The sequence below is a fragment of the Equus asinus genome, chromosome 7, assembly GCF_041296235.1.
Source record: "Equus asinus isolate D_3611 breed Donkey chromosome 7, EquAss-T2T_v2, whole genome shotgun sequence".
In the NCBI taxonomy this organism is placed as follows: Eukaryota; Metazoa; Chordata; class Mammalia; order Perissodactyla; family Equidae; genus Equus; species Equus asinus.
This window is the reverse complement of record NC_091796.1, coordinates 103,167,870-103,176,936: the sequence shown is the minus strand read 5'-3', so window position 1 is coordinate 103,176,936 and position 9,067 is coordinate 103,167,870. Positions and strand designations below refer to the sequence as shown.

Below are 9,067 nucleotides of genomic sequence, written 5' to 3'. Positions count from 1 at the left end.
GAATAAAGATACCTGTCTTGCTCGTTTTCAGTGACGAATTGATGAGAACTGTCAAGTAAAATAGCCCCATGCAGAACTCAGCATACAGTAGGCACTCATAGCAGGAACACAATAAGTCTTTGCTTTTTTAATCCATGAATAACAAAAACAGAAATTACACTTTTAAAGGTATTGGCTCTCTTTCCCCAGATTCACAGCTGAGCGAAATTTTCAAGAGGCGGCCACTCATTGCCTCTATATTAATGACTTCAAGAGGCAAGCCGGCTCTCTTGGAGCCACCGGAAAACTATGATGAATGTTTCAGTGACTAAAAGAATAATTAAATCACTCCGTGCTGGATGCTATTAAATGAAATGGCACCACATTAGTGGCATGTAGCTGTTATTATTTATTAAGTACAAAAAAAGCAACATTTAGTTAATGCTTTGGGTCTGCCTGCTACAGATCGTTCATACAGGCCATCAGAGTGTGAACTCCAGCCTATATGCTCTTGTCTTTATGCACTTAGGGGAAGGGCCCTGGGTCTGTGGTTGGTTTTGCGGGTGAATGTGCACAACACTAACAAATTCCTGTCCTCTGAGTCATTGCCTTTAGTACCAGGACCTCCACTTATCTCACTTCAGCACGGGATGAAGTGTCCCACACAGGATGGTCTAGACAGCTCATGACATGGGCTTTGGAAAGGAACATCCCCGAATCTGAAACTCACCATGTGACTTTAAGCAAGAGAGTTATCCTTAAATCTCATCTTTCCATCGACAAAACAGATCCAAAAGGTGCATTATGATGATTAGAGGAAATATCGTGTGGAACATCTCCGGCGTATGGTGGGACTTCAAAAAGAGGTTGAATTTCTTCCCTTTCTCCCTCTGAAGGCAAATTTGTTCTATTGTCTTATTTTTACTTTTTTGTTAGTTTTATTTTAAACGTGGCAGGAGAACTTTCCAGTTTATATTCAGAACCACCGTATTATTCTTACTTGACACTTAGGTAAACAATCACACCTTGAGATCGTAGGACAATCTGACCTGATACCAAGTGCCCTCAGAATGTCTTGATTCTTTTCCTTATATTTCTTACTTTTTAAAAACTTTTTTTTTTGGTCTTTCTCTTCTTGCTTGGCCTGTTAACAGCCAATTCTCTGACTAATAAGACTTTTATGAGCCACTTCAGTCATCTATCCTTTTAAGTAAGCTTAAAATCAAGTGATTATTATTCTATTTATCGATTCTGAATTGAGGCCATAGGGTAGGACTAAGACCTCCCATATGATTTAAGGTCTTGGCTCCTGAGAAGCTCTTTCAGTTTCTTGGCTGGGCTAAGGAGAGTTGAGGACTCAGATGAGTAATCTACGGATAAAGATGTTCAAACTCTGAAGTGAGAAATCAGGACATTGACATTTAAGGTCCTTTGCATCCTGATGTGGGATGACTCACAGGACCAGGTTCTTGTGTTATAATTATGCCAACAGGATGTCTTTAGTTGGATTTTGGATAATGAATTTACCGCTATCTACAGAGTGCTTAGTAAACCACGGAGGAATACATCATGCACAGCAGTAGATCACATTGCCTGTGGTTGAGCTGAGTCTAGTTTCCCTCTGATTCTGACGAGAGTGGGCATGTGTGCTTCTGGAGTACAGGGCCATCTCCAGAAGGCTTGTCCTTAGCAAAGCATCCCAGAGCCTTCAGGTGGCCCAATAGGGTCTGTGGCAGCTGCAGACCTCTGGCCAGTCACCTCTTTCCAGATCTCTCTGCTGTTTCCTGCTGTTTTTCATACTGTGTCACACAAATAAAATCATTTCCTATGTGTGCCCTGTAAATAAGTTAGGCAAGCACTGCTAGGCAACATTTTCATCATCTAAGTGTAACTGCTGCTAATTTCTGTAAGGATGCCCTTACATGCTGTATCATCACAGTTGCATTTTTTAGCAAGAGAAAAACACCATAGATGACTATTCTTGCTTGTCCTATCTCAGCACATCATTTAGGATGCTTTCTCTGCTTGACCCACTCGCTCCTTTCCTCAGCCAAGTACTCCAGAGGACAAGAAGAGGAAGTTCAGAGTAGTGTACTGGTTAAGATCATAGGATCTTCAGTCAAAGGCACCCGTGCATGATTCATCATCAGGCTACTTCTTAGCGGCATCATCTTGGACACAGTTCTTAGCTTCTCTAAGTCTTGGTTTCTTCATCTCTAAAATGACACTGCTAAAGGAAAGGGTGTGCATGTGCATGTGTATATGTGTGTGTGTGTGAGAGAGAGATTAGAAAAGTTAAATCTTGATATGATTTAACCATTTTACTCTTTTACTCCCAAATGAAACTAACGACCTATTCAAGCATTAAAGAGCCTTCTCTGGATACCTACTCTATGCTAGTAAGAAGAGAGAAGATGACACATAGGCATTTTACGTTCTGTTACCTTACTGATGAGTTGGGGAAGATAATATGTAGATAGGTAACCCAGTAGGTTTGGTAATTTGTTCAGAAATACGCACTTTCTCTCTACTTTTGCCATCCTGAAGACAGAGCTTACTTCCCCATCTCTTTGACACAGAGGTTGACTGTACGATCTGCTTTGGCCAATGGAGTGTAAATGGATGTGATGTTTACCACATCTAAGCAACAGCTCTTAGAGGCAGTGTGAGTTTCTGCCAGCTCTCTTATTCCTGACCTCTGCCATGAGCCAACACCGTGTAGCAGGCAGGGGCTGTTTCTTTATCCTAGATCCCAGAATAAGAAGACCCAGGGAACAGATCCACAGTCCATCAGCAGCTTAGAGAAGAGCTCCAGAGCCCAGAGCTGCAAAGCTTTGGTCTATGCAAGCTTACGTGTAACATGGGCTGACAAATAATTGGGAGTTGTTTGTCAAGCAGCATTGTTACAGCAATGGCTGACAGATACAGATAAGAGCACAACAGATACATTTTACAAGACAGGAGCTATGAGAGTATTGAAATGTATTTAGATCTATCCTGAGAGGACAAGGCGATTTCATAGAGAGGTAGCATTTCAAGTGTGAGTCAAGAGTTATGGTATGAAGAGTAAGTTTGTTTAAATGCTGACAACATGTTTGCTGAAATGTCAAGTAGGTTACCAATAAACAGTGCACAAGTCAGCCTGGACAAAGGGCCGACTAGAGAGCATGTCTAATGAATGAGTCTGCTCTCATGCATTATTGTTGACTTCAGGCTCTGCAATGGCCTGGAGATTGAGAACTTCATTTTGGCTTGACTTGCTTTGAGTTCTTTCAGACATTGATCTGTAAATCCAGAGTTTAGGCTCAATTCAATTGGAAGGAAAGACAAAACCTTACCTCTCTTAGCATCAATGCTATCATTTGTAGAATTCCTTAATACAAATTAATATTTATGCAGAAAATCTCAAATATAGATTTTTGTATTCAGATGCATGCACTCGGATGGGTTGTTTATATGCATTTGAACGTAAAATTCAATTATCATAATATTTCCTCATATGTCTATGTCTATAATGGTTTATGTTTACAGAATCTGTTCAAAAGAAGATTTTGAGATCTATGTACGAGAATTTGCAACTTGGCCCTTTATTGCCTGATATTGCATGACCTTGGGAAAATCACTTAATGTCTCTGAGACTCAGTAATCTCACCCCAAAAAAGGGCAATTATTATTCCTATCTGATGTTATGATTTTGAAGAAAAAATGAGATAACACCCGTAAAAGTACTTGCTGTACAAGTAAGCATTTCCTATCTTCTCTTTCCTTTTTTTCTTTCTAGAAATGCATATGGTGTGTATGCAATTTATTCAATAAATAAAGGTTTGTATATAAAATCCAGCCAAAATTTAGAATTTAGAAGAAGATGACTACATCTATGTTTAAAGAAACATGTCTCTATATTCAAGAAGTGTTTCATCATTTGTAGTTCTCTTTCTTCTCCTTGAACACCTCTAACTTTGGATATGTCCCCATCCTTTTCACATGGCCTTTGTTTCAAATAAATGACAGTCATTTTTTTTTTTTTAGGAAGATTCATCCTGAGCTAACATCTGATACCAGTCTTTCTCTTTTTTCGCTTGAAGAAGATTGTCCCTGAGGTGACATCTGTGCCAATCTTCCTCTGTTTTGTATATGAGACACCACCACAGCATGGCTGACAAGCGGCATAGGTCCATGCCCAGAATCCGAACCCATAAACCTGGGCCGCTGAAGCAGAGTGTGCCAAACTTAACTACCATGCCACCAGGCCGGTCCCTCACTTTTATTATATAATTTTGAAAGAAGTTAGTTAATTCTAAAAACACCCCATGAGGTAATTATGATCAGTTTACATTAGTTTATCCTTATATATAAGTAAACTAGGTTGTAAAGAAGTCTAGTAAATGAACCCATAAAGGGATTTTTAACCTCTAAGACATTAACCACTTTCAAAATTTTATATCATTTACTTTAAAATTTAAAATTGTTTTATGTTGCTCACCATCAGATAAAATTGGTGCTTCAGAGACATGCACTGTGTTTATCCTGGGAGTGTCCTCTGGTCCCCCCAGGAATATACACACACCAACTTGAGAAGCCTGGGTGTTAGGTATGAATTCTCAAGATGGTGACATGTGACACTGTGGCAAGTATTTGGACCAAAATGAGTTAGCCTCCTCATTGAGGATGCTAGTTACAGAGTCAGCCTGATACAACTCACCAAATCTACCACAAATCCAAAGGTTTAGTTAAAAAAATGAAAGTGGAGGGTACCAGCAGCCAGGAGAGTGTACTGCAAAAGGTCTTCAGGTTGAAGAATTTGTTTTCAATGCTCAGACCTTCTTTGCCTTGTCCACACCAAGCTCCTGGTTGAGAGAGAAAGTAGACTGGATGTTCAGGGTCTAATCACGTGGTCTTTTTAACCGACCATCAGATTTGTTTTAATGATTCTCTGAAGAGTGATTCCTCCAGGACCCTCGCCTGCGTCCCTTTGTGCCTGGGTCCAGATGTGCGTCTAGAACACATTTAGTTCCACGTTTTCAAAGAGTGGCCGCCCACTCTGTGCATATGATTAATTCTACATGCAGCTAATTATACCCACAATTGGCTAATTGCACTGACAATTAGCCAATTGCAGGCCCAATTGGCCACTTGTCCCATAATTTGAAGGTGCAAGTGGACAATTGAAGGAACGATTAGATGCATGCAGAGTTTTACATATTCAAAGAGGAGGGTAGGGGCGGGACAGCCTTTGAAAATGTGGTCTTGAGTGCAAAGTGAAAAATCCCTGTGTGTAGGTCTTTGAGAAAGAAAGTTACGTTCACTGGACACTTTTTCAACCTCAGTACTTGGGCTGTTCTTAATTTTATTTATTTATTTTTTTTTACAAAATGCAGCAAACAACAAGCTTCTGTGCTGGATTGGAAATTTAAAACAAATTGAAATGTTTTGAATTTAAGTCAGAATGACCACACCCCAAACCATCCTGTATCTGTTTATTCTCAGGCAATTTTCAAAATCAACATTTTTCCCCAAAAGATTATAAACAAGCAAACAGACAAACAATCAGACTTCCAGGACGGATGTGATTGACGCCAAGCTTTAAATAAGCCAGAATTCATGAATCAGTCTCAAAGCCTTTGAATTTTAAGGGTTAATAGTAAATCAAGTGTGTCTCTGAGAGAAGCAAAAGTTACCAAGCTTTTGGCCAAATCTTGACTTTTCTCACGCTTTCCCAGGTATTCTTAATTTTCTTCATTAAAAGAATTTCGCATCCCATTAAAGTCCCTTATCGTTTGTTTTTTTCCCAGTGGCTATATTATCTAGGATACCTAGAAAAAATGGCTGCTTTCACCTCTCACTTATATGATCACATCCAGGGATCATACTTATTGTTAGAAATTATCTGTCAAAGCACAACCACCTAATTTCATAGCCCCCAAACCTATAAATACTCACCCTTCTGTGCATGCTTTCTTCTCAGGTGTCGCACCACAGGAAGCCCAGATCCAGAAATAAGAGCCTAAAATAGCAAGAAATTGTGTGAAAACTGGCACATTGTAGGCACCCAGTCAACAGCGACTGAAGATGAGTGTCACTTATGGGGAGTTTGAGGGCCGAGACAGAGGTTCAGAATCGTCTCCTGTAGTGTGGATTTAACTGCATTGCAGTTAAAATGAAACATGATTGTTTCGCTTCCCTCATATCTGCACTTTATATTTTTAGGGACTTTAGTCTTCCGTAAATTGGCCACAGACTCAGAAGTAAACGCAGCAGACGTCCATATATCAGGAATACACGCTACAAAGCAAATGCACTAAAACCCTGTAGAAAATGCCACCGCACCCAAGTGTCCCAAACTATAACCTTTCAAATGTGAGTCTCAAGGGATTTTCTGAGAGCAAAGGATTTCATGGACAAAGATGGATGGGAACACACAATACTACTTGCATATTTAAGGTAAAATATAAAAAGGTCAGCAATTAAAAAAAACCCTCTATTTAATTCATGTTTTAACCTAGAATATTTCAAATGTAATTGATCAGGGAATCCTACTTTTCCATAATAGCTAATGCTATGCTTACTGAATCAGAGTTAAATGGGACACATCTTTGGAAATGCAGCACTAGAACACAGGTTAGAGCTAAATTGCTAAGTTAATACGTACCTTTAACAATATTGATTATTCATTTTTCAGCTCACAGAAGATTTTAAAAAGATCATTTTCAGAGCTCAAGATTGGGACCCCATAAAGGTACTCTGAAATAATCAATTTGGAATCTTTATGACAGCTCTGTTCGTTGGAGGTAAAGCACTCACGTCTCCGGGCCTCGGTTTCCTCATTTGTATAGTGGTTGAGCTGTGTTTGATGAACGTCAAGGTCCCTCCTGCCCTGGCATCCTCTGACACCCACTTGTTGAGCCAAACAAAGGTCTCTCCTCTCTCTCCTCAATCTACTCAATCTCCAGGGCTTTCTATACAAATAGTTGGAAGACAGAGTTTCTAATCTAAATTTTCTGCATATCAGTTCATCACCTGGGATGAATTTCACCTATTCCAAGCCTCAGTTTCCCCAAAGAGAAACTAAGGATAATAGTATAGCCCAAAGAAGACTCAATGAGCTGATGACTGTTAGAACCATTTGAAAAGTATGAAGTACTCCCTATTACCGTGCTGCTTTATGAAATAGGATACTAGCAGTTTATATTAATATAACTGGTAGTTATATTAACTACTATAACCCAGATTCAATTATTCATGTTAATTGCCTTGTAACCGCTACTAATATGCTAATCGCAATAACGAACTGATGCTGTGCTTGATGCATTTCGGCACCAGATTTTGTTCTGCTAAACTTGGGGTTTTGCTTGGAGGGGAGAGTAGCAGTGCTGGCCTTCGGGCCGTGCCAGGAAAATGTGTGGGCCAGATGGCAATCCAAGTTGGTCTGATAGAACATTTCTATTTCTGTGGATTCTCAAAAATGAACTGACAGGCACGAAGCAAAGTGGTGACTCATAGTCTTCAGGTCCCTGACTTTCAGCTTCTGAGCTGAAATTTCCTATTGTCCTGTGAAGCATATTTATGGAAGGATACACCCGGAACCTTCTATCCTCCTCCTCCTCATCATCGTCATCGTCATCGTCATCATCGCAGCCCCTCTTCACCAAGCACCTACCATGTGCCTGGACCTGTTTTGTGTTCTGTTAATATAGACTACCAATCTTTCTAACAATGCCATGATGCATGTATCTGTATTGCCATTCTTCAGATGAGGACACGGCAGGTCAAGGAGATTAAGCAACTTGCCCACAATCACAGCTACTGAAGGGTGGAGTTGAGAGCTGAACGTAGAATGTCTACATTTTTTTCTTTTACATGACATTGTCTTTAAAATTGAAAATATCCCAAAGTTTGCAATCCTTCTGTAGGCAACCACCATTGTGTGTGTGTATATGCACACACGTATGCATATATTTTAATTCCACTCCCCAGAGGGACTATGGCACTGGCCTGGAACAGAACATTCATTGGGCAAATGCTTGCTGGCTTGAATTTCCAATAAGTCCAAAAGTTGGTCAACAGCCATGCTTTTTATCTTTGTAAACTGATCGAATATTAATGTTGGCCTCAAATTCTCATTATATAAATGTCTATATAAGGGCTTGAGCAAAACTGTCATTGGCAGACTAGGCTCAGAATCTAGATCATCTGACTCCCAGGCCAATGTTCCACACACCACCCTTTAGGAATGGGGAAACCCATTCATTCTTAGTCACTGTTTCTCTTTAATCTTCTCCTGTTGCAGGTGAATAAATGGTTTAATGAAAGGAAGGCCTATCTACCTATTATCTTCATCTTCATCATCACTATCAAGAACATGTGGGAAATGGCAGAATGCTGAGGCTTCTCAAGTTGTACATGAATACGAGATTGAACTGCAATAAGGATCACCCCCAGAGCTGGAGTCCACATGGACTTGGGGGCCTGGTATGGGCTTCAGCCTGGTGGTCATCCAGCCCCCAGCCTCAGAAAGACAGTACCTGAGGCCATCAGAACAGATGGTGGTATGGACGTCCAGCACAGTCGTCTGGGTAGTGAGATAGTAAAATATTATTTTGGATCACATTCTTGTTCTTTTTTAGACATGCACTGGGTTTTCTTTACCAAATGAGCATTCCATTAAAAAAAATTACCAAATTAATAGCATAACAAGTTTTCAGGGGAGGTTTATTAGAGTCAAATACTTAAAAAGCTGTCATTTAAACAGAACTAGTTGTTAAATTGAGGAGATAATTAGGTACCTGAAATTAATCAAAGTATGTTTTTAAAAATAAAACCTATATTTGACTCATTGCAAAGACATTTCAGCCTTGTCTGTTTCCTTGTATTATATTAGAAATTGGCAATTTTGCAAACTAATCTGCAAATTGCCTTTGGCCATTAAAATCCTGTTCTGCCCTTAACATGGTGGATTCTATGAAAGCGTGCCTCAAATCAAAAATCAAGCTATGAGCTCTGTGGGGTCTACAGGCATTAACTATAATGTACAAAGATGATAATGCTAAATTGAACACCTTTGTGCTCAATTTTCTACTGGTCTCCTCTT

General features: G+C 39.7%; 1 long non-coding RNA gene across 2 annotated transcripts; it reads left to right on the top strand.

The window, feature by feature from the left end:
* Positions 1-1,369: 1,369 nt before the first annotated feature.
* On the top strand, positions 1,370-8,812 carry LOC139045731 (uncharacterized). Of its 2 annotated transcripts, XR_011504782.1 has the most exons (5): positions 1,370-3,719; positions 4,009-5,699; positions 5,945-6,420; positions 6,659-6,715; positions 8,267-8,812. It is a non-coding gene; the product is annotated as an uncharacterized lncRNA (long non-coding RNA). The 2 variants fall into 2 exon arrangements; XR_011504781.1 differs by having other exon boundaries at positions 4,009-6,420.
* The last annotated feature ends 255 nt before the right edge of the window (positions 8,813-9,067 follow it).